Below are 24,421 nucleotides of genomic sequence, written 5' to 3' on the forward strand. Positions count from 1 at the left end.
GGTTTTTACGGCGGGGTTCCCCTTAATATCCATTCCAGACCTGAAGGGCCTGGTAATTTAATTTGGGGGAACCCCTACACATTTTTTTGTTTGTTTTATGAATGAATCCCTTTAGAATTGTCAGAGCCGACAATTCATTATAGCCGCGTGTGAAATTTTAAATGACTTTTTTCCTTCTGAATGTCACTTTGTGCAGGGGGAGTTCTAAGTGCGGGAAAAATGCGCTATTTCACATGCTGACATTACACCCCCCCTAGGTACGAAATTTAAAGGAATATTTCACTTTTATTGTTTCACTTTAAGAATTATTAATTTCACTGCTCCCGAAAAAACGGCCGTTTTAAAAAATAAAAAAAGCATTGATACATGTTCCCTGGGACAGGACTGAGGTCCCCAAACACTTTTTAGGACAAAACTTGCAGATTAGCCTTTAAAATGAACACTTTTGATTTCTCCCATAGACTTCTATAGGGAGTTCGGCGCGGCTTTACATATTAGTTTCAATGCACCGGCTGCTACGCTGGTTCATGCGCCCAATTAAGCCTCCACCCGGAGTACTAATTAACGCATGAACCAGCGCAGCGCACAGAGCATAGTAAATCAGGCCCTTTGTCTCTATACCACAAACTTCCAGTTTGGTCATATATATCACTAATTGTTTGGAGTGTCTTTTTACTTTCATCTTATATATTTTTATTAACACATGATTGGTGGTTTATACCACAGATATTCACATATGTGCACCTGCTTGCCGACTCTGTTTGAGCACAGTTGTGTCTGCATTTTTGTCACATAGGAGCATCTATTACAATACAGCTCCCAATGTTTGTATTTTCACCTTATATGTTTCACCATCGTGTATCAAGGGGTGCAAGACTTGGTCCATAAGTCAATCGCCCTCTGGTTACACAGAAATTTTCCCCTTTTTAGGGTTCTTTATATATTTGTTGGGCGCTACATTTTTTTCACGAGGGTATTTATGTGACAGATGCCATAGTATGCCAGTAGTTAACTGGGTTCCCAATCCTGAAGATCCCAAGCAAGATAGCTGTTCGGTGGGGAGTCCATCTGAGGAGAGCCAATGAGAGGCTGGCGATCCAATAGGGTCTCGACAAATCACCGGGGATCAAGGTAACCGGACACTGAGAGGCTGGTCACCTGTCAGTCGGTACCTGAAACTATCTGAAGGAGATCCAGGCGCAATTCTATCAAGGAAGATTATCTCCGTAATTATAATCACAGGGAGGGCCTGTGGCAGAGGCTTTCCCCTGAGTCCATTTCAGGAGGGTCTGTGGCAGAGACTTTTCCTTCAAGTTCCGAGTGATACTCTGGCTGCCAGGTCAGTGAGAGAGGCCTGTCCAGATACGCTATACCCACTCTGGCTAGAGTGTCAAAGAATACAAAGTATTGTTGGGAGCAGGACTGTTTCCCTGTTGTTACGCCTGAGTCTGCTAATTCTCCTTCTGCTTCACCTCTACTCTTCATCACAAGTTTTGATGTTTTTACCCGGCTGGGTAATAAAGAGCACAGAAAAAGACACCTGTTGTGGACATTCCATTACTGCTATATTCACTATACACCCCTAGGACGGTGGAGGAGCCACGAGGTAACATGCCACCCAAAACAAACCAGCAGCTCCTTTGGGGGTAGTGCTACACCTGATATTTTTTTTTTTACATTCAGCTGTCAGGGGCATCCCGCCGACAGATGAGGACTCATCGGTTGTTAAGGACATGGTGGCTGGCTTCCCAGCCCGCTCCTTAGCAACCATCTATACACAGTGGCCTGGATTCAGAAAGGATTTACGACGGCGTATCTGGAGATACGCCGTCGTAAGTCCAAATCTGCACCGTCGCATCTATACGCCTATTCAGAAAGGCATTTACGTTAGAATTTGTCCAAGGTACGACTTACGTAAGTCTCTTACGCCGTCGTATCTTGGGTGCATATTTACTCTGGCCGCTAGGGGCGCTTACGTAGATTTATGAATAATTATAGAATATGCAAATGAGCTAGATACGCTGATTCAGAAACGTACTTGCGCCCGGCGTATCAATATACGTCGTTTACGTAAGGCGTATGACCGGCGTATAGTTACCCCCACTATATGAGCATGGACGTCGGAACAGCGTCAAATTTTAAGTGGTTTACGTCGTTTGCGTAATTCGGACGTGAATGTGGCTGGGCGTAGTTTACGTTCACGTCGAAAGCATTGAGTATTTGCGACGTCATTCTGCACATGCGCACTGGGATATGTCCACGGACGGCGCATGCGCCGTTCGTTCGGCTCCTCATTTGCATGGGGTCACGGTTCATTTTAATAAAACACGCCCACTGCCAACCTACTTTGAATTACACAGGCTTACGCCGGCCCATATACGCTACGCCGCCGTATTTTAGGACGCAAGTTGTTTCTGAATACAGTACCTGCCTCTCTAAGTTACGGTGGCGTAGTGTATATGAGATACGCTACGCCCGCCCAAACTTACGCGATTCTTACGCGATTCTTTCTTTCCGGGCCAGTGTGTTTAAGAGAGGGAAAAAAGGCAGAAAATCGAAATCGCAACACTCTATTACATGCAAAATGCAATCTGCTGCGGTAAAAAAAAGTCAGTGACCCTTTCCAGAAAACGCAGCACAGTAAAACGCACAGATGTAAATTACATCCATAGGAAATCATGTGCGTTTCTGCAAAACGCACCAAAAAAAATGCATAGGTGTGAATGTAGGGTAAATAGGTGTTTTTCTGCTAGCGTGACATGATCACCTTATTGTTAAAATACATAGCACAGCATTTTTTTACTGACTTGTGTAATGCATTTTTGGCACTCTAAGCCCTTAGTACACTTGTCTGAAAGTCTGACAGAGGATTACATAAGTAACGGTTACATATAAAAAGCACACTTCTGATTGAGTCAGATGGGGTGCACAAAGGTCCTGTCTGCCCCTACAGGCTAAAAGCCAATTGCACTATAGTAACCTATGCATGAAAGGAAGAAAATACATATATGTTACTGTTTCTATTTTTCTGCATTATGGGGCAACTCCAGACAAATCTTTTTCTGCTAGTTTTGGATAGGGTGGGGTGGGAAACACTTCCTGTTTCCCAACAACTGGAGGGCTGCTAGTTTAGGACCCCTGCGCTATAGTGCTATAATTGGTGCTCAATTAAGAGTACCAAGTGTAATTTCTCTCTACTGCTCCATTCCTCTGCTTACAACATGAATCACTTCTGACAAGTTTTATTGACACCAAGTGAAAAATGGTGACACGGGAGAGAGACCTCCAGTTGATTGACAGCCTCAGTTCTGTTACTGTGTGCTGTATGAAAGGGGCCAGGGGTGTGTCTCTTCCCTCCAATCAGCTCTGATTGGAGGTGATGAATAGTAACAAACAAGTTGGGTTTTTTAGGTTGTAACATCTGCAGCTATTGGGATGGATTTTCTGTAGTGCCGGAGGTGGCTGGCACTCTGACCTCCTTCACAGAACTTATAGAGGAGCTCTGGTCAGTTTTAAAATAAAATAAAAACCAGAAGCTACAAGTCTTGTAGTTGATGACTTTTATTATACAAGCACTTATTAGTTCAAGGATGCAGCGCTGTAGTTACCCAGGTCGGATCTTCGCCTGTCTTTGGGCCCCCGATGCTGCATTTGGTGTGATGCATAGCTCCCAACTGTCCCTGATTTCAAGGGACTGTCCCTGATTTGGAGCAATGCCCCTCTGTCCCTCATTCCTCCTAATTGTTCCCTTATTTTGGTCTGATCTATATAGTTTTATATAAAATGCACTTTTTATCTTTCAAAAGGTGTTTCCCAGAGCTAAACTTTTCATCCAAATTCTAGATTACTGCATTTGTACATTTTAAAAGCCAATACAAAAGAACAGTAGTGGTAAAAAAAAAGTCCTTGTGTATTTAATTAACTTTTTTTTTGGTTAATTCTCCTTTAAGGGGGTGTGGCAAGGGGCGTGTCCTATGCCTACATATGTTTGTTAGTAGGTGTCCCTCATTCCCATCTCAAAATGTTGGGAGGTATGATGATGTGCCGCATGCTTACATCAGCCTCAAGTGTCCCTCATTCTCAAGTTCTAAAGTTGGGAGGTATGGACATGACATCTCCCAGGAGTTTGCAGGTGGGGAAGGGGGTTGCCGATCTTCAGGATACAGTAGGTACCTGCTCCCAGAAAATAAACAAAAAACTTCTTATACATGTAGCGCCTGTGTACTTTTCGTACAGGTGCTATATTAAATTTAGTGGGGGGATGAGAGAGTTATATTACTCTCATTCATTTGATTTGTTAAATTTGGCTGTCGCCAAATCTGGATTGTCCTGTGGGTCAGTCTGTGCCCCAGAGATGCAGTCTCATCTCTGGGCGTCAGGTGGCACCAGAGGGGTCCAGGCGGAGCCGCTTCTTCCCAGCAGCCAATTGTAGGAGTTTTCCTTTGCGGGGCATGCTGGGAAGGGGTATTTCTGTGGCGTAGGCCGTTGTTCGGGGTTCTTTGCGGGTTCCTGGTTCCAGGTACGGCACCCACCTTTAGGGTGTGCGCACATCACGGGCCCCACCACTATGGCCTACCAGGCCGGGGTCGAGTGCTACGCAGAGTTCCTGACTCTGGGCTCTTATAGCCCGGAGCGACTGATGCTGTCAGGGGACCCCAGTGACTTACTGGGTTTCCATCCTTATTGAAAAGATCCCAAGCTGGGTGCTGTTCGGTAGGGGATCGGTCTGAGGAGAACCCGGAGACAGGTGATCCAATAGGACTTGAACGAACCATCGGGGATCTGGGCACCGGACACTGACAGGTTGCATTCAGGCTGTCAGTCGGTGACCCCAAATGACATACTGGGAGGATTCGCTCTACCGTTCAAACTTTCAAGTACTAGGCCTGTGGCAGAGGTCTCATCTTTAAACCCAAAAGTAAATTAGAGCCAAGTCTGTGGCAGAGACTTGTTCCTTCCCAGAAGTGGCGCTCTGGCTGCCAGGTTCGTAAGGGGAACCTGTCCAGGGGCACTTTACCCACTTCGGCTGAAGTGGCGACAAGGAAAGAGTTGCTGTAAAAGCAGGACTGCTTTTATTTATCCATAGCCTGATTCTGCGAAGTTCATTCTTCTTTCACCAACCTGACCTGTCTACCTCAAGTTGACATGTTGGTCGTGTTGACCGGAGAAATAAAGCATTTGAAAACGTCAACCAACAGTCTGGACATTCTATTACTGCTCTCATCACTACCATCACCCCTAGACACAACATAGAGGTAACTTAACCACTTCCATACAGGGCACTTACGTACCTTCCCGCCCAAGCCAATTTTCAGCTTTCAGCACTGTCGCACTTTAAATGGCAATTGCGCGGTCATGCTACACTGTACCCAAACAAAATTGGCGTCCTTTTTTTCCCCACAAATAGAGCTTTCTTTTGGTGGTATTTGATCACCTCTGCAATTTTTTTTTTTGCGCAACAACTAAAAAAAGACCAAACATTTTGAAAAAAATTAAGTTTTTATTTTTTTCTGTAATTTTTTTGTAAATAAGTAAGTTTTCTCTTTCAATTACGGGCACTGATGGGCACAGATGAGATGGCACTGATGGACATCGACGAGGTAGTACTGACGGGCACAGATGAGGTGGCACTGATTGGCGGCGCTGGTATGCGGCACTGATGGGCACACATAGGCGGCACTCATGGGCACACATAGGCGGCACTGATGGGCACTCATGGGCGGCACTGATGGGCACTCATGGGCGGCACTGGGCACTCATAGGCGGCACAGATGGGCACTCATGGGCGGCACAGATGGGCACTGTGGGGTGGCACTGTGGGGTGGCACAGATGGGCACTGTGGGGTGGAACTGATGGGCACTGTGGGGTGGCACTGATGGACACTGTGGGGTGGCACTGATGGACACTGTGGGGCGGCACTGATGGACACTGTGGGGCGGCACTGATTTACTTGTTGCCAGTCAGTGCCCATTTGTGGGCACTGATTGGCATCTTTTTTTTTTTTGCATCATTTTTTTTCCCCGGACTTTTTTTTTTTTTTTGTTCAGCCTTTTTTTTTTTTTTTTTGACTTTTTTTTCCCATTTTTTTTTGTTTTGCCCTTCCCTAGTGAGCATCCCTGGTGGTCCATGTGGCGATCCGAGGGGGGGCTGCGCTGATAAACAATCAGCGCGAACCCCCCCTGTCAGGAGAGCCGCCGATCGGCTCTCCTCTACTCGCGTCTGTCAGACGCGAGTGAGGAAGAGCCATCAACGGCTCTTCCTGTTTACATCGTGATCAGCCGTGGTTGGACACGGCTGATCACGTGGTAAAGAGTCTCCGTGAGAGACTCTTTACCGAGATCAGTGTTGCGGGGTGTCAGACTGACACCCCGCAACAACGATCGCCGCGATGCGCGCCCCCGGGGGCGCGCAGCGGCTAAGAATCCTGAGGACGTCATATGACGTCCAGTCAGGATTCTACAACCACTTTGCCGACGTCAATCTGTCATTGGTGGGCGGCAAGTGGTTAAATACGCCAATCCCAAGTCTAACCTGCGGCGCTACACGTGGGGGCTCGTCCGGGATTCAGCTGTTACCTCTAGCAACGGAATCGTGAGTAAAGACTTTATTGAGAGCAAAGAGTGTTGTGTGTGGAACTGTCTGGCAACGAGGGAGTTAACCTCAAACAGCTAAAGCTTGGGCGTACGTTCAGCAGAGCACACGCCTGCAACGTGTCCGGACAAGTTCTTCAAGTGGGAGGAGTCACCCACCCCTGCGTGAGACGTATAGCAAAGTCTTCGCGCCAAATCAGCAGAGCAACGCCCATTTGCGAGATCGACCACGTGCAGTGATGTCTGCTTCCTCGCTGCTGTTTGCTGTTTCTCAGCGGTTGAGACCCCCTACCACTTCACCAGGAGTCTCCAACATGCTCGCTTCTCCCGGAATACCCCTCACGGACACGGGTATCCGGATGTCCACAGAGGAACAGTTTGTTCTTTTATCGAGCGGAGGATCTGAGACTTTGGGACTGTCCTGCCCTAATTGCGAGGAGTTGTCAGTGCGGATCCTGCCGTTTGCCCGGTGCCAGAAATGCCGGGCCTACTTGTTCGCTGTGAAGCCACCCGCTAAAACTCCTCGGGAGTACCGGGTGAACTACATCACGGGGGTCGTCGCCGCAGAGGAGGAAGCAACATGGCCGGAACCCTCCCCGTCGGTGGAGATCGTGAAGCCGGAGGTTCCAAATCCAGAAGTCATCTCAGTGTGGTCCACCCTGACCCTGTGGTCGGCTACCTCGCCATCTCGCTCACCGGAGGTAAGCCCCATAGATGAAGATGACCACCCGACCAGTACACAGACCAAGGCCACATTTGAGACCACCACCTCTACAGCGGTCTCCGTGTGGCGCGCTTCCATAGGAGAGGGCCCTGCTCAGGCCTCCCGCGGCTGCGGTCGAGGCCTACCTGCCCGTCGCTCCTTGCCGGATTGGCCAAAAGACCCTGCAGCCAAGGCCTGCGGCTACCTGCCTGCGGAGGAGTTGAACTCTTCCGATTTTGACTCTCTTTCGGAGGACGAAGACACTCTGGAGCATCTATTTGAGCCCATGTTCCCGGAGTCTCAGGGGTTCGGAGGATTCCGTGCCCCCTACCCTACGCGGAAGAAGAAATGCTCCAGCCGGAGCGCACCGCGTGGGTCTGATGCATCGTTTCGGGATGTCCCGCAGCTGCCCTGGGGAGACGGTGAGTCAGTTTCAGTTCTTTCCCTCACCGCTCCCATCCCCCTTGCCGTGCCTGCTCTGAGAAGGGCACCGGACGCTATAGTGCTGCCGGGACGTGGAGACCCACGCACGCTGCCCAATTTGGCCAGGTTACAGCGCCTGGTGATAAGAAAGGTTGCTGCCAGCCATGGGTATGAGTACCCCTACATGCCATCCCCTCTCCTGTATCAAGTGGACCAAGAGCGGGAGGCATGGAGCCATGAAGCTATTTGGGCTCATCTGAAAATACCCCGGGTCGTGAAAAGCACGGACTTGAACTTGGCCCATTTAAACCCTTGATTTGAGCGTTGCCTCAGAGAGTGGAGCTGGGGCCGACACATCTACAGTGACCGGGTTGTGTTAAAGAGCCCTGGAAGAGAAGACCAGGTATTTTCAGGTCACTTCTACGACTGCAGAAGGTGACATTGTTATCCTGCCAGACCCGCGTTTTTATAAGTAGGTCGTACGCCTGTGTTACCTGGCCTACTCTTTTCAAGAAGTTATTGGACAAGGGTTCTCGCCCCCACTCAAGTTTGTTCTTTTGTTTTTTTTTCTCTCCTGCCTTTCCGGATCCACATTATCTTATATGTGAAGAACTTCGGGGGGTGGGTTCAGCCAGTTAGAGTGGGGCCTTGCCAACTTCTTCACAGCATCGAAAGAAGACTCAGCGAATGGGAATGCTTTATTTTTCATTTCCCTTTTGCTGCTACATCTTTTAAATTGAACTTGAACTGCCGTGTGATACCAGCGCACTGACCGCTAGGGCAGTGTTCTGCAACATTTTTATTGCAGGACTGAAATGTATGTAGTGTGTTTATTTCTTGCAATCAAAAAAAGAAAAAAAGAAATGCTCAGCACTTATGGTTAAACTCCCTGGGAGGAAGGGAAATTTCACTCTCTGACGGGAGGGTGCAGTTTCAACTCTGACCTTGGAGATTGTAAATAGAAAAGAATTATTAATATATGAGAGTACTGTATATATATTTTGTATGTATGTTTTTTTTTATATTTCCTCTGCAGGTTATTGGACCCACCTACTATTAACACTGTCGGAGAATGGACAGCATAGATAGATAGGGCTGTGTATGTGATTGTAATGTCGTGTAATGCCATAGTTGTTCCTGTAGTGTTCAAGGACACTAATATTTGTAATTTAAAAGTTTGCAATTATGTTTTCTCTCTTCTTTCTTCCTACTTTTTTTTTTACTGTTTAGCAGATATCAGGCTGGCATTCAGGCTTGAATGCCTTAGGACACTGGGGACAGTGTCATTTCAAGTGGGGGGAGTATGTAGCGCCTGTGTACTTTTCGTACAGGTGCTATATTAAATTTAGTGGGGGAATGAGAGAGTTATATTACTCTCATTCATTTGATTTGTTAAATTTGGCTGTCCTGTGGGTCGGTCTGTGCTCCAGAGATGCAGTCTCATCTCTGGGTGGCAGGTGGAACCAGAGGGGTCCAGGCGGAGCCGCTTCTTCCCAGAAGCCAATTAGAGGAGTTTTCCCTCGCGGGGCATGCTGGGGAGGAGTATTTCTGTGGCAGAAGCCGATGTTCGGGGTTCTTCGCGGGTTCCTGGTTCCAGGTGCGGCGCCCACCTTTTGGGGTGTGCGCACATGGAGTTCCTGACTCTGGGCCCTCATGGCCTGGAGCAACTGATGCTGTCAGGGGCCCCAGTGACTTATTGGGTCCCCAACTCCACTGGAGAGATCCCAAGCTACGTGCTGTGCGGTGGGGGATCGGCTCGAGGAGAACCCAGAGGCAGGTTGTCTGAGAGGCTTGAACGAACCATCAGGGATCTGGGTAACCGAAGACAGAGAGATAACCTTGGCACTGTCAGTCGGTGACCCCAAAGAGAAAGACTGGGAGGATTTGCTCTGCTGTTCACCATTGTCAGTATTGAGCCTGTGGCAGAGGCCTCATCTGGCATCCTATTTAAAATCAGAGCCAAGTCAGTGGCAGTGACTTGTTCTCCCCAGCAACTTTAAAGTGACACTTCGGCTGCCAGGCTTGTGGCAGGAGCCTGTCCGGGGGCACTTCACCCACTCTGGCTGGAGTGGCGATGAACTGTAATTACTACTACTGAGAGCAGGATTGCTTTCCTCTTATCAATGGCCTGATACTGCAAGGTTCTCTTACTTCATCAACCTTTCCTGTCCTACCTCATGTTGATGTTGGTCGTGTTGGGCCGAGAAATAAAGCATTCAGAAAACCTATTTCGCTGATTGGACATTCGTTTACTGCTCTACTCACTACCATCACCCCTAGACAACGATAAGAGGTAACTTAATATGCCGATCCCAAATCAACCAGCGGCTCCTGAGGGGGTAGCGCTACATTGAGCTTTCTGAAAGTACACCAAACCTGCAGAATATAACAGAAGTCTATTGCAAAGTGCAGGAAAGCCAAAGGTACACTGCGTTGCACCTGTGGTGTGGGTAAACTGCAGTGCATCAGTGTGAAAGCAGCCTTGGTCCCCTTGCACATGGTCAGTCCGACCAGTTGGACCCTCCATTCACCTCTAAGTAGTCGCAGACATAAACCGACTTATGTTCTACCTCCAGGGCTTTTTTTCTAGCGGACCGGAACGGCGTTCCGCGACCTATTTCCAGTTGGTGTTCGTAAGTAATATAGTATATCCTGCGGCGCACCCGTAAAAAAACTCAGTAGCGCTGTGTAGTCCCGGGCCGGCTTCTCCTCCTGCTCCTCCGTCTGCCTGAGAGCTTGTGAGAGCAGTAGGCGGAGTAATCTGTACTCCGCGGCTCTGCCCCGCCCCTCAGTGCTGTGCAGGAGATCGCCGTGAGTCAGATTTGAATGGTGATGTCCCTGCCTGTAAAAACCTCCATAGCGCCGGCTCCTCCTCCTGCTCCTCCATCTGCTCTGAGTTATCGAACAGAGCTTGCGATGGCGGTAGGCGGAGTAATCTGTACTCCGCGGCTTTGCCCCGCCCCTCAGTACTGTGAGGGAGATCACTGTGAGTCTGATGTGAATGGTGGCAGTAAGTAGCCTGTCAGACGGTCTTCCTACTCCTCACTAGCCCCAGGCCAGGTCTGTGTGTTAAAAATCATGCTCAATGCGGTTGTCCTGGGTGATCTCCTGACTGGGTTGGGCACTCTCTTTTATGGGCATTGTTTGCTGGGCACTCTCTTTCCTGGGTACTGTTTGCTGGGCAGTCTCTTTCCCTGGGCACTTTTTGCTGGGCAGTCTCTTTCCCTTGGCACTTTTCTAGGCAGTCTCTTTCCCTGGGCACTGTTCAGGCAGTCTCTTTATTGTTTATTGCTTATTGCTTGTATAGCGTAGAATCACCCGAAGGTATCGAAATGCTTCCAGACCTTAACAATTCACAACAGGACCGAGTGTTACAGGCATAAATTAACATAGTAACAATATAAAATATGTACCACAATTAAAATCAAATAATAAAACAACAATATAACACCATAAAACCAATACAGTACAAAAACCATAGAAATCACATAAGACCAAAAGAGAGACAACACACAATTCCCAACAGATCTAGCAGTGCTTCCCGCCAGAATGACCCTAACCTCACTCTTCCTATCAATCTGCCTCTGCCCACAGATAGGTTTTTAGATCCCTCCTGAATGTGGGTAGGTCAGGACTCTGTCTAAGACTTAGGGGAAGTAGATTCCATTCTCTCGGGCCAAGGACAGAAAAAGCCCTGCCCCCCCATTTTTTCAGCCGACTCTTTGGCTGTTCCAAACGGAATTGGCAGCTCCATCTAAGGGAGCGGCCAGTAACATGTCTATTCAATTTCTCACAGAGATAGGTGGGTCCTAGCCCGTGAAACGCTTTAAAAACAATTGTTAGAATTTTAAAACGCACCCTCTGAACAACTGGCAGCCAATGCAGGGCAGCCTGATGTCTCGCGGTGGGGCAGTGGCCTCTGAGATTTAATGCAAGCCTTACCGCCTGATTCTGGACTTTTTGAAGTCTCCTAATCTGGACTTGAGGCAGTCCAGCCAGGAGACCATTACAATTGTCCAGATGTGGAAGGACCAGAGCTCGCACTACCGAGATCCTTTCCAGATCTGACAGAAAAGGCAAAATGCGGTAAAGAAGCCGCATCTTAAAATGGCAGGTCTTGACAACCTGACCGACATAGGGGATTAGCGTCAAGTCGCTGTCAATTAGGACCCCTAGTGTTCCCACTGTGTCGGCCGTCCGCGGGCACACCCCTGCCCCATCGGGCCATGATAACACCCAGTGTCCCTCAGGAATATTCCCTGATCTCAGAACCTCGGTTTTGGCCTGGTTTAGCTGCAGGTAGTTAGCTGCCATCCAGTTTTTTATGATCTCTAAACCTGCTACCAACTTGGCCTCTGCCTCTGGCTCATTGGTCGAGATTCTGGAGAACAACTGGGTGTCATCCGCATAGGACTGAAATCGATGTCCCAGACTTGCGATCACCGCCAGCAGAGGGCGAAGATAGATGTTAAAGAGAAAAGGAGAAAGCGGGGACCCCTGTGGGACCCCACACGTCACCTTGATAGGCTCCGAGTAGAAGTCCCCCAGTTTCACCCTATACTCCCTCTCCTCTAAAAATGACTTAAACCATTTCAAGGCCTGGTCACTCACCCTCGCCACCTCCTGAAGCCGGGTCAGCAAGATCTGGTGATTTACTGTGTCGAATGCGGCTGACAGGTCCAAGAGAATAAGGATTGAGTGGGCCCCCCGATCCGCGTCGACCAGTAGATGGTCCATGACATCCAGCAACGCCGTCTCCATCCCATGTTTGGGCCGGAAACCGGACTGCCACTTATCAAACATGCCCTCCTCCATGAAAAGCTGCAGCTGACCACAGACAACCTTCTCCATTATCTTGGCTGGAAAGGATAGCCCTGTGATAGGCCTGGACTTCTCCGGGTCAGAGGGATCGGTACCACCTTTTTTTAAGATAGGGGTAACAATTGCCCGTTTAAAAAATCTGGGAATGGTTCCGTCCACTAGAGAGCAATTGATAAGATCAGCTAGGACTGGGGCTAAAATCACACGGGCTTCTTTAAACACCTGGCCTGGGCACGGGTCGGAAGGAGGAGCTGAAGCCTTAGATTTCGCAATTAAATCCAAGACTTCTATGGAGGAAACTGTCCTAAAATCAAATTCTGAAACCTAGAATTTCTGGTACCCTTACCGCCGACGGGGGTGACCTCGTCATCTCCAGTTCGGCACTTACCTGGCCTTCAAGGCCCTTATATATTTTAATTATTTTATTCACAAAAAAGTCTGCAAACTCTTGGGCTTTCTCTTTAGAAGCCTTCACCTCCATCTGCGCTGCCTGTGGACTGGCGAAATTCCTCACTATCCTAAACAACTCCTGAGGGTTGTTACCTGCAGCCTCAATCTTAGATGATATATAAGATCTTTTTACACGTACAATTGCCGCTTTATAACCGCGCATGAAGATTCTCCATTTTATAAGGTTAGGTTTGGACTGTTTTTTCCGCCACGTTCTTTCCAGGGCTCGTCCCTTTTTCCTTAAGTCAGCTAGATCAGGAGAGAACCAGTCTGCTGAGCCCAGTTTTCTACCTTTTTTTGCTTTTCTGGACTGTACTGGGGCTACTATATCCAGGGCTGCTGTTATACCATAATGCAGCATCTGAAAAAACTCATCAGTTTTTGTTTTACCTTCTAAGTTATTAGCTAACTCTGTTGCTAAATGTTGATTAAATAGCTCTTGGGGGAAGTCTTTAAAACTTCGGAAGGTAGCATCTTTATGCTGAACTCCTTCATTATCGCCCCCACCTGGAAGATCTATATCAAACAATAAAATTGCATGATCAGACCACGGGTAGGGGGCCACATTCCGCAGGGATATAACTATATCCCTGGAAAGTATTACATCCAGAGTGTGTCCCAGCATATGAGTAGGTTCCGTCTTCAGGATGGATAAGTCCAACTCATCTCCTTTTTGACGGAAAAGACAGGCTTCAGCTAAATCTCGTTTGTCTAACCACACATTAAAATCACCCAACAGAAGTGTGGGGGCCGAATTACAAAGGGCATTATCTGCCCAGGTCCAGAAAAACTCTAGTGCCAAAGCCTTCCTGGCAGGAGAAATATATATAATGTGTATATCATAAAAAATATTAACTGCACATTCTAATTGCAGGGATAGAATTTCACAACCCATTCCTTGAGTCTCATTCCTTTTTTTTTTATAGTAAAAACATCCTTAAAGATAATAGCAGTCCCACCTCCCCGCCCATTAACCCTATTTTGAGTAAATATCTTGTACCCCGACGGTACTGCTGCAGATAAAGCAGGAGTGCTTGCATCCGTCAGCAATGTTTCAGTTATACATAAGAAATCACAATCACGGCCCAAAGACAAAAGGAGGACTTGGTCTCCTGCACCTGATCAAATACTACCAAGCAGCTAGACTAGCACAATTATCCAGGGTGTACTCAAAACTTGAGAAGCCTGATTGGATTGAGATAGAGAGACAGGCAGTTCCTAATCACTCCTTAGAGGAACTGATGTGGTGTTCCCAGAAGTCCAGGCCTGCAATAATGTCACCTGCACTGTCACAATCCTTTAGACTATGGGACGATTTGAGGCATCTTCCTTCCTTAATATCAAATGTTCGCCCACTGGCACAAATCTTTCATAACCCCCAGTTTGTCCCGGGAATGGATGCCAAAGAATTTCAATGGTGGATAGACAAGGGGATTTACAGAATCGGGGACTTTTTCTCTGTCTCTGGTCCGCTCTCGTTGAAACACTGTGTGGAGAGGTTGAAATTACCGGACTCTGAGAAAATACGATATTCCCAAATGTATCACTTTGTATCATCGCTCTGGAAAAACAAGTCCTCTCCCCCGATCTTCACTCGCTACGAGCAATGGTGTAGCCAAAAGGCGGAGCAAAGGGGAGGCATATCTATAATATACACATCCTTATCGGAACCAACGTCCAAATTCTCGTACATGGAGGCTTGGGAAAGAGATCTACAAGAGACCTGGGACCTGGAGGAATGGCACAAGGTAGGAACGAGAGCTTTCAAAGGACTTGTTAACATTTCTCTAATAGAAGCTAATCTGAAAGTTATAATGCGATGGTATCTGGTACCTAGTAGGGTGGCGGCGATGTTCCCGACCGCCTCACCGCTATGTTTTAGGGAATGTAAAGCCCAGGGCTCCATGCTACATATTTGGTGGGAGTGTCCAAAAATTAGAGGATTTTGGAATAAAATCTTTCACCTCCTCAGAAAAGTAACGGGCTTCCCGGTGGTGAATTCCCCTCAGATAGCGTTGCTTGGTGTCCGCATCCCACAAGCCCCCAAAATTACTCAAAAACTGATTGATTTTATGCTCTTATGGGCAAAAACTACTTTAGCTGGGGCATGGAAACAACCTACGGTATCTGTCTCGGCGGCCAAGAGGAAAATATCTTGGATCATGAACCAAGAGAAAATGATTAGCTCAATTCTAAACACTACTAATCTATTTGAGGCGATTTGGGAGCCCTGGGCTAGACATATTGGTATATCCCTCACGCTGGAACCTTAGGCGAATTCTACAGTTGTTTACAGTCTGTAGCTGTCAATATCCTTCTTTCTTCTCCTTTTCTCTTTTTCTGCTCCTATATCTTTAGGCTATCTTTTCTTTTTTTTTTTTTTTTTTATATTATTTATTTCTGTTGTTCTCACTAATACAACGTTTGATAGCAGTCACTGTACCTCGGTCTGCTTTAGCTAGAACTTGATGCTCATACAGCTCTAGGACCACAGGAGCTTCTGTATGCCTCGGTAGGTATCGTTAGGATTCTCAGAGGAGGAAAGAACTACTAGATCCTAGTATTAATCTCCTCACTTTAGAGCTCTCGACCGACTCTGGAGGTTTCTGTTATTCTGGAGCCGCGAGATGAGTTCTGTATTTAAGAATGTATCTCCTGAATTTATCGAATTAGCCTGTCCCCGACACAGTTTGTGCCCATAGGGGGTGTCGGGACTGGCAATAGAATTAAGTGCACTTATAGGGGATACCTGCTTTTATGTAATTGTTAGCATACAAAGTGGGTGGGTGACCTGGGGTTTTTTTTCCTCTAAAGATGGTTGTTTATCTGACATGAATACTTTGACAAGCATTGTACGTATTTAATACTGGCCCCAGAATGTGCTGGCGGCAATAACGTGTACTGTACTGCTCTTCAATACATTTATTTTAAACTGAAAAAAAAAAAAAAAATCACAATCATGTTCATTAATTATATCAAAAATATTGTTTGCATGGGCCACTAGGGAGCGAACATTCATTAAGGCCCATTTACTATTACCCACCAGTCTCCCTGCTAAATATTTATAGTGGGCTTTGTCAGGGCCACACTGAGCTTTCCCCTCCAAACGTGCTTTCTTCCGTATACTTTTTAAATAGGTTCTAAGCCCTCGACAGGCACCATAGGCCCCCTTGGTATGTTGATGTCCCTTATTAATGCAATTGAGAAACGCAGCTTTTAATCCATCTGGCTCCACTGAGCCATTGTTGTAAAACTGTAACAAGTCCATTTCTGATATTTGTATCCTAGGGGCAAAAAAGAGTACTTTAGAGAGTCAAGATAAATGTATCGGGGTGTCACTTACAATTTTAATACTGTCTGTAATGTCTTAGATTCTTTCCAGTTTTGGGAACCATCCGCTTGGTGTACCCCCTCACAGGTCGCAGATTACACGCTGTGTTCCCAATTCCCTTCCGCTTAGAAAGATTAGTCCGGCAGCGTTTTACGCCCTCGCCAGTCGCGAACGGCCGCGGACGCCCGCAGACGCCGCGCCCTTTTGTCGCGCCCTTCGGCGCACCAAGGCGCGCCGCCGCTGCGCGTCAGCGCTCTGGCCCAGATTATGAAGGGCGGGCAGGTGGGGCTGATGAGACGAGCCACCTGCGGGGGGCGGAGCCTAGGCGGAGCCCAGACGGGGCTCTGGCAGATGAAAACGCCTGCTCCCACGCCTCCCAGCAGTTTATCACAGGCCAAGTCACAGGGGTTTGCAGAAACACAAAAAACACTGGAGAAACAGCAGGACGTGTAGACAGGCAGCGCCGGCAGGACCTGGCAGGTCTGGATAGCGCGTCAGCGCTCTGGCCCAGATTATGAAGGGCGGACAGGTGGGGCTGATGAGACGAGCCACCTGCGGGGGGCGGAGCCCAGACGGGGCTCTGGCAGATGGAAACGCCTGCTCCCACGCCTCCCAGCAGTTTATCACAGGCCAAGTCACAGGGGTTTGCAGAAACACAAAAAACACTGGAGAAACAGCAGGACGTGTAGACAGGCAGCGCCGGCAGGACCTGGCAGGTCTGGATAGCGCGTCAGCGCTCTGGCCCAGATTATGAAGGGCGGGCAGGTGGGGCTGATGAGACGAGCCACCTGCGGGGGGCGGAGCCTAGGCGGAGCCCAGACGGGGCTCTGGCAGATGGAAACGCCTGCTCCCACGCCTCCCAGCAGTTTATCACAGGCCAAGTCACAGGGGTTTGCAGAAACACAAAAAACACTGGAGAAACAGCAGGACGTGTAGACAGGCAGCGCCCAGTTTCCCTGGGCACTGTTTGGGCAGTCTCTTTCCCTGGGCACTGTTTGCTGGGCAGCCTATTTCCCTGGGCACTTTTCTGGGCAGTGTCTTTCCTGGGCACTGTTATATTCTAAAATCTAAAAATTCTATCCGGATAGAATTTTTAAGAATATATATATATATATATATATATATATTCCTGGTTAATATGAATGAATGAAAGTTTTTTTGAGCTAATAATCTCCTGATGTAACACTTGAATTCAAGTTTTAAAATTCCAGAAGCATTCAGGTTTAAGGGATCTTGTGTTTTTCCTATTGAGGTATTTCATATGTCTGTTTTAAAAGTGCATTCTAAGACAGATTAGTGCAGAATGACTATGCGGGCGGCTCAAGAATTAGGACACGCAAGTACCGGATTAAGCAAGGTAACACCGGCAGAAGCATTTAAAAAAAAAAAACGAATACCCACGGAACCCCCGCTTTAAGAAAAAAAATGTTTGAGCACAAACAAAGTTCTGTACACAAGGCTGCCTTAAAAATTATTTTGGAACGAAAAAAGCACGTGGGTAGGTATCACATGGGTAGGTACCAGAGCATGATGGGACTGTGAGGCCTATATAGGTCCGATGCACCCGCGCACCCGTCATTGCAGAGAGGAAAGGCGACGTGTCAACATCGGGAGAAGGAGAGAAGTGAAGAACATGACGTCACAGTACGGAAGAAGAACTCACAGCACGGAAGGAGAAGAAGACGTACAGCACGGAAGAAGGCACCGGACAGCGAGAGGAAGAACCGGGGTGCGCCGAGTCAACAGCGGAGAGCGGCGAACATAGAAGGAGACCCCCGGAGAGTTGAGAAGACCCCCCGGATAGCGGAGAAGACCCGTCGGGATAGCGGAAGAAGAAGCCCCCCCGCCGAAGACGCCGGAGGAAACCCGCCGGGGGGTGGGGGCTTTTTTAAAAGCGACCCCCCCCGGCGGTGGAAGAGAACCAGACGGCGGCCCCCACCCACCCGAAGACGTCAAAGAAGAAGCCCCCCCTGGTAAACAGAGCTAATAAAGAAGACAGGGGGAGCCTCCGGAGCAGAAAAATAAATTATTTTAAAAACCCTTGTGTGGTGTGTTTATTAACTTTGACATTTTTCCTACAGGTGAATGGTTAGGGGTACGATGTACCCCATATCCATTCACTTAGGGTGGGGGGCCGGTATCTGGGGGCCCCCTTATTAAAGGGGGCTCCCAGATTCCGATAAGCCTCCCGCCCGCATACCCCGACAACCAACGGCCAGGGTTGTCGGGAAGGGGCCCTGTCCTCATCAACATGGGGACAGGGTGCTCTGAGGTGGGGGGGCCGCAGTGCGCCCCCCTGCCCCAGAGCACCCAACCCCCCCATGTTGAGGGCATGCAGCCTGGTACGGCTCAGGAGGGGGGGGGGGGCGCTCGCTCGTCCCCACTCCCTTCCTGGCCGGCCGGGTAGCGTGCTTTGGATACGGGTCTGGTATGGATTGTAGGGGGACCCCCTACGCCGTTTTTTTCGGCGTAGGGGGGCTCTCCTTACAACCCATAACAGACCTAAGGGCCTGGTTTGCTCCTGAGGGGGGAACCCATGCCGGATTTTTATTTAAAATCCGGCGGGGACTTCCCCCTCAGGATTTATAACAAACGCCGCACACGTGTAGAATTGGCGGGAATCCAAGTCGGATCTCCCGTCGCTTCTATGACGGCTCTGTCTCCATCGCGGCAAGCCAGCTCGGCGCTGGCTCCCGCGATGGGGCTCGTAGGTGGTCAATCTCGCCGAGAAAGGGAGCGAGATTGACACAATATCGCGTTCACCTACTGTACTGTTAGAAATTTTTTATAGGGTGAACCTCCACTTTAAGACAACATTGATCAGTGTTACATGTGATGGTGCAGCCGTGATGTTAGGCAATAAGAGCGGTGTTGGGACATTGTTGAAGGAGAAATTTCCTTCAATTATTCTGTGGCACTGTGCTAATAACAGATTAGAATTGTCAGTTGGAGATACGGTCAAACAAACATCAGGAATTAATAGGTTTAAGGCCTTTATGGATAAATTGTATGTACTATATCATGCATCTCCCAAAAACAGCAGAGAACTGCAAGCCTGTGCTAGCTCCCTAGAAGCGCAGCTTTTGAAAATAGGATGAGTTCTCAGTACGAGATGGGTGGCATCTACTTTTCGTTCTGTGTCAGCAGTGTGGGAAAGCTACAGAGTGTTGGTTCGTCATTTTGAAGAAGCAAAGCAAGATACCGCCCGGGACAAGACTGAACGCTGTATGTATGAAGGCCTATAGAGAAAAATTACCAGCACAAACTTTTTATTAGATTTGGGACTCATGTGCGATGCTCTTCAAGAGTTGTCCGAATCTGAAGCGAAGAATAAATCTCTACAGGGAAAATAAAAAAATACAAACTGTTGTACAACTCTGAAAGCAGAAGTACAGAGCCAGGTTCTTATTATAAAGAAGCAGCTGTTGCCTCTGAAAAGCTCTGTTTCCAGGGAATCTCCCCTACAGAAAAGAAGCTAAGAATGACCCTCCCATATGTCCTGATGCTTTTTATAAAAAAAATTAATCTTCAATAGAGAGTAGACTGCTCACGGAAAATGATTCTGCTCTTGCCAACTGCACCAGAGTGCTTGACTCCAAACATTGGCCTGACAATATTGAGTAAAAGCTTACTTTTGGAGAGGAGGAAATGAGAAATGTGTCTATTAGATTCCAGTTGAATGAAAGGAAAATGATACATGCTTTCAGAGAATATTTGATTGAGAAAACTTTGCCTGATGACCTGTGCCCTCTTATAAATGCCATTGAAAGTATCCCAATTTCATCCAGTGAGTGTGAAAGAGGATTCTCACAAATGAATTTAATAGTTACTCCCAAAAGAGCTTCCCTTCTGACAACAACCATTTCAGGACTGCTGTTTATCAGAGTTAATGGTCCTCCTCTACGTTGTTTTGATGCCCCGAAATATGTTGATTCATGACTACTTCGTGGTCGTCATGCTGCTACTGATGTCAGAAGCAAGGAGAGAAGCAGAGAAGATGCATATGACAAGAACGCTGAAATCATCTGGAAATGTCTCTGAGCCTTTCGGAGGTGATGGTACATTCAAACTGGAAAGGGCTTTGTATGATACAAAACTTTTGTTTCAATTGAACTCAGGAGTGAGGTGGGGCTGAGACCTCAGTAAGCTTAAGGTGCATCAGTGTGAATGATTGAACAAATGTGTGTGTGTGTGTGACTGCTTTTGTATTGTTATGGATACCTTCCCACTGCATCCTAACATCCCTCCCGTTGGGGTTGAAAAGGCGATATTTTCCCAGGGCTCTGGGATGGTATATGTGCCTACTTAGACATGTGTAGCGCTACCCCCTCAGGAGCCGCTGGTTAGATTGGGACGGAATGTTATGTTACCTCTGTGATGTGTCTAGGGATGATGATGATGATGATGATGCAATAATGGAATGTCCAAACAGCAGGGTGTCGTTTTCTGTGCTTGTATTTCTCGCCCAACATGGGAAACAGTTAACTTGAGGTAGATAGAAATAGGTTGGTGGAAAGAGAATTTGCAGATTCAGGCCTATGGATAACGGAAGCAGTCCTGCCTCCAATGGGACTTTAACTCACGTCGCCACTCCAGCCGGAGTGGGTATAGTGTACCTGGACAGGCCTCTCACACCGACCTGGCAGCCAGAGATAACTCGGAACCTTTGAGAAGGAACAAATCTCTGCCACCGACTTGGCTCTAATGGAATTAGAATTAGGAGTGTAACCTCTGCCACAGGCCCTCTACTCAGGAACGTATATAATAGAGCAAATCCATCTCAACGAATATAATTTGCCTGAATCTCCCTCAGGTAGACTTCTTGATTTTGGGGTCACTGACTGACAAGTTGCAGCATACAACTTCTCAGTGTCCGGCCACCCAGATCCCCGATGGATTGTCTAAGCCCTACTGGATCACCTGCCTCCGGGCTCACCTCAGACCGACTCCCCACCGAACAGCATAACTCGCTTGGGATCTCCTTCATAGAATGTGGGGACCCAGTTAGTCACTGGGGCCCTTTTGCAGCTTCAGTTGCTCCGGGCCATGAGGGCCCAGAACTGGGAACTACGCGTAGATGGAAATGTATCTTTGGAACACAGAATGAACCCACAGGACAGCCCAGCCTGGCAGAAACCCAATTTAACCAAATCAACATGGATGAGAGAAAAATAACTCTCTCATCTCCCTCTAAATTTAACATAGCATCTGTACTGAAAGTACACAGGCGCTACACATGTCATTGATTTTACTGGGTCGCTAAGGCCCCCAAATATATTTGCTTAGGCAATGTGTAATTGGTTCCCTGTTATCCCCCCCCCCTTTCTTTTCATGTATTCACTTTACTATACTGTGATTGATATGTGTAACTGCAAAACTTAAAAATAAACACCTTTCAAAAAAGAAATGTCTCTGAGCTTACTTTTGGTAAATATTATTGTTTTAGCACATTTTACTGCATTGCTTTTTATTTAATTTCATACCATTACTTTTATAGCCCCCCCCCCCCCAAAAAATTTTACTTGCATCCCTGTTCTCTAGGAGGCGGTCCTAGGGGTGGGTAGGGGCGTGGCCAGGGGAGGGGGGTGAGTTCCACCACCTTATCTCTGAGAAAAAAAGCCCTGTCTACCTCCAATACGATCCACAAAAAAGGTATTGTGGGCTGTGTCCATGCCCGCTCTGCATATGCAGAGCAGACATGGACATGCCATCCACCCACTCTGCTCATTGTGGCCCGCGACCAGTTACCAAGTCGCTTAATTGGCCCTCGCTCTTCAAAAGGTTGGGCACCCCTGCTTTAGAAAGTGTTCTTCTTGTTACAGATTTTCTTTTCCTGGTCAGCACTGGGAGTGGCTTATTGGCATACAGCCAACACAGCTGATTTGAGGAAAGACACACACCCCCACTCCACATTGTCAAAGGAAGAAAGGAATGTGCAAAGCTGTGCTGTGAGACGGCAAGCTGACTGCTAATCTATTTATAGCAACCTCCCACAACACACACTTCAGGCTGCTGTCTCGGAGAACTTGTCAGAAGTTATCAGGCTGATAACAGAGTCACTGAGCAGGAAAAAGCTACATGACTTAGTGCTTTGAAGAGAGATAAGAAAACAAAACACTACAGATATATGCGCCCAGCTCAAATTTCATGAATTGGGTTTACATCCACTTTAAGTCCAATGAGGCCGTTCACATCTGCAAGCTGCATTGTAAAAAATGAGACATGTCCAAATATGAAAAGTATGAACAGTGATCTGTCATTTTTCCTAGTAAGTCCCATCCCCCTTCAGTTAAAACACAGTGAGGGAACACAGTTAACCCCTTGCTTACCCCCTAGTGTTAACCCTTTCACTGCCAGTGACATTTATACAGTAATCAATGCATTTTTATAGCACTGATCGCTGTAAAAATGACAGTGGTCCCAAAAATTGGTCAAAAGTGTCCGATGTGTCCGCCATAATGTCAGAGTCCCGATAAAAATCACAGATTGCCGCCATTCCTAGTAAAAAAATAATAATAATAAAAATGCATTAAAACTATCCCCTATTTTGTAGATGCTATAACTTTTGCGCAAATCAATCAAAAAATGCTTATTGCGGATTTTTTTTTTTTTTTCAAAGGAGCCTCAGTCCTTCTCGAATCCATGCCATAGTGGGCCTGGTCACCCCACACACCAAGAAGGAAATGCTGTCTTTTCTTGGTATGATAAACTTTTGCAGGCAGTGGATTCCTGATTGCTCCTTTTATGATAATATTCTGAGACAAGCCACTCTGAAAAATGCTCCCGAAAAAGTTGAATGGGCTAATGAAATGTTGTATGCCTTTGAGGCATTAAAGAATGCTCTGCTAATGAGTCCTGGACTGAGCCTCCCTGACTTTTCATTGATGTTTCATTTGTATGCTAGAGACAATTGTAAAACCATGGCGGGAGTGCTGGCCCAAGTACACGGGGGCAAGCTACGACCTGTAGCTTATTTTTCAAAGGTCATGCCTCTACAAGTCCAGGATTTATCGTCCTGTTTTAGGGCTCTGGCAACGTGCACTATGGTGGTAGAAATGGCATCTGTGTTCACATTAGGACATCCTACAACCTTATATACCTCACATGATGTAGTAACCCTACTTAGAGGCACACACACCCAACACATGTCAGCTAAGAGATTAAGTGAGTATGAGCTTATTCTCCTCAGTAATCCACAGCTGTACATTGAGTATAGTGCCAGTAAATCAGGCCCGGCCATGATCCTAGATGCACTTCTAGGCATGAAGTAATTTGAGGATAAAGGACCCGATTGTCATGACTGTTTGGGGGAGATTGAAATGGTTGTCTCCCCCGAACTGGACATGATGAACATACCCATCCCGGGTGCGGATGTTGTCTTTGTGCATGGTTTATGTACCAAGCCCAGTGACAACACCTGCCTAGCAGGGTATGCAGTAGTTACATTTCCTGATGTAGTTTTAGAAGCCAAATCCATCCCTTACCAGTCGGCTCAAGCAGCTGAGCTCATTGCTCTCATTAGAGCATGTGAAATTTACACAGACCAACCAGTGACTATCCACACCTTTGGTCATGGGGGACGGTTGTCCCTAGAAGTATACGTAAGAACTGATGGGGAAGGAATTTCCTACTCACAGTTCATTAACAAACTTATCAGAGCCGTCAACCTTCCCAGTGAACTTGCCGTTATACACTGCAGAGCACACACTGGGGGTACTGATGAGATCAGCAAAGGAAATGCCTTGGCTGACCAGGAGGCGAATCGAGCGGCCCAAAGAGGGGAGACCTTGTTGCAAATGCCCGCCCTGGTCCCTATTCTCCCAGAAGAAGCCGCACTGGTCGCTGATCTCCAGCGCTCAGCGTCCCAAGGACTGGTGTTATCCTGTTTTGCAGAAAAATCCTAAAACTGGATTGATCTGCAGAGGGAAGACATGCATCCCACAGTGTAGTGCCCCAATGCATCCCACAGTGTAGTGCCCCAAAATACATTACACATTATCATGGGATAGGACACCAAGGTTGAAAACATACGCTAAAATTACTAAAAAAATTAAATTTTATGTTACAAATGCCAGGCAATTGGTAGGAAGTTATGTCAAAAG

This window comes from Rana temporaria, chromosome 12 (genome assembly GCF_905171775.1).
Source record: "Rana temporaria chromosome 12, aRanTem1.1, whole genome shotgun sequence".
Lineage (NCBI taxonomy): Eukaryota > Metazoa > Chordata > Amphibia > Anura > Ranidae > Rana > Rana temporaria.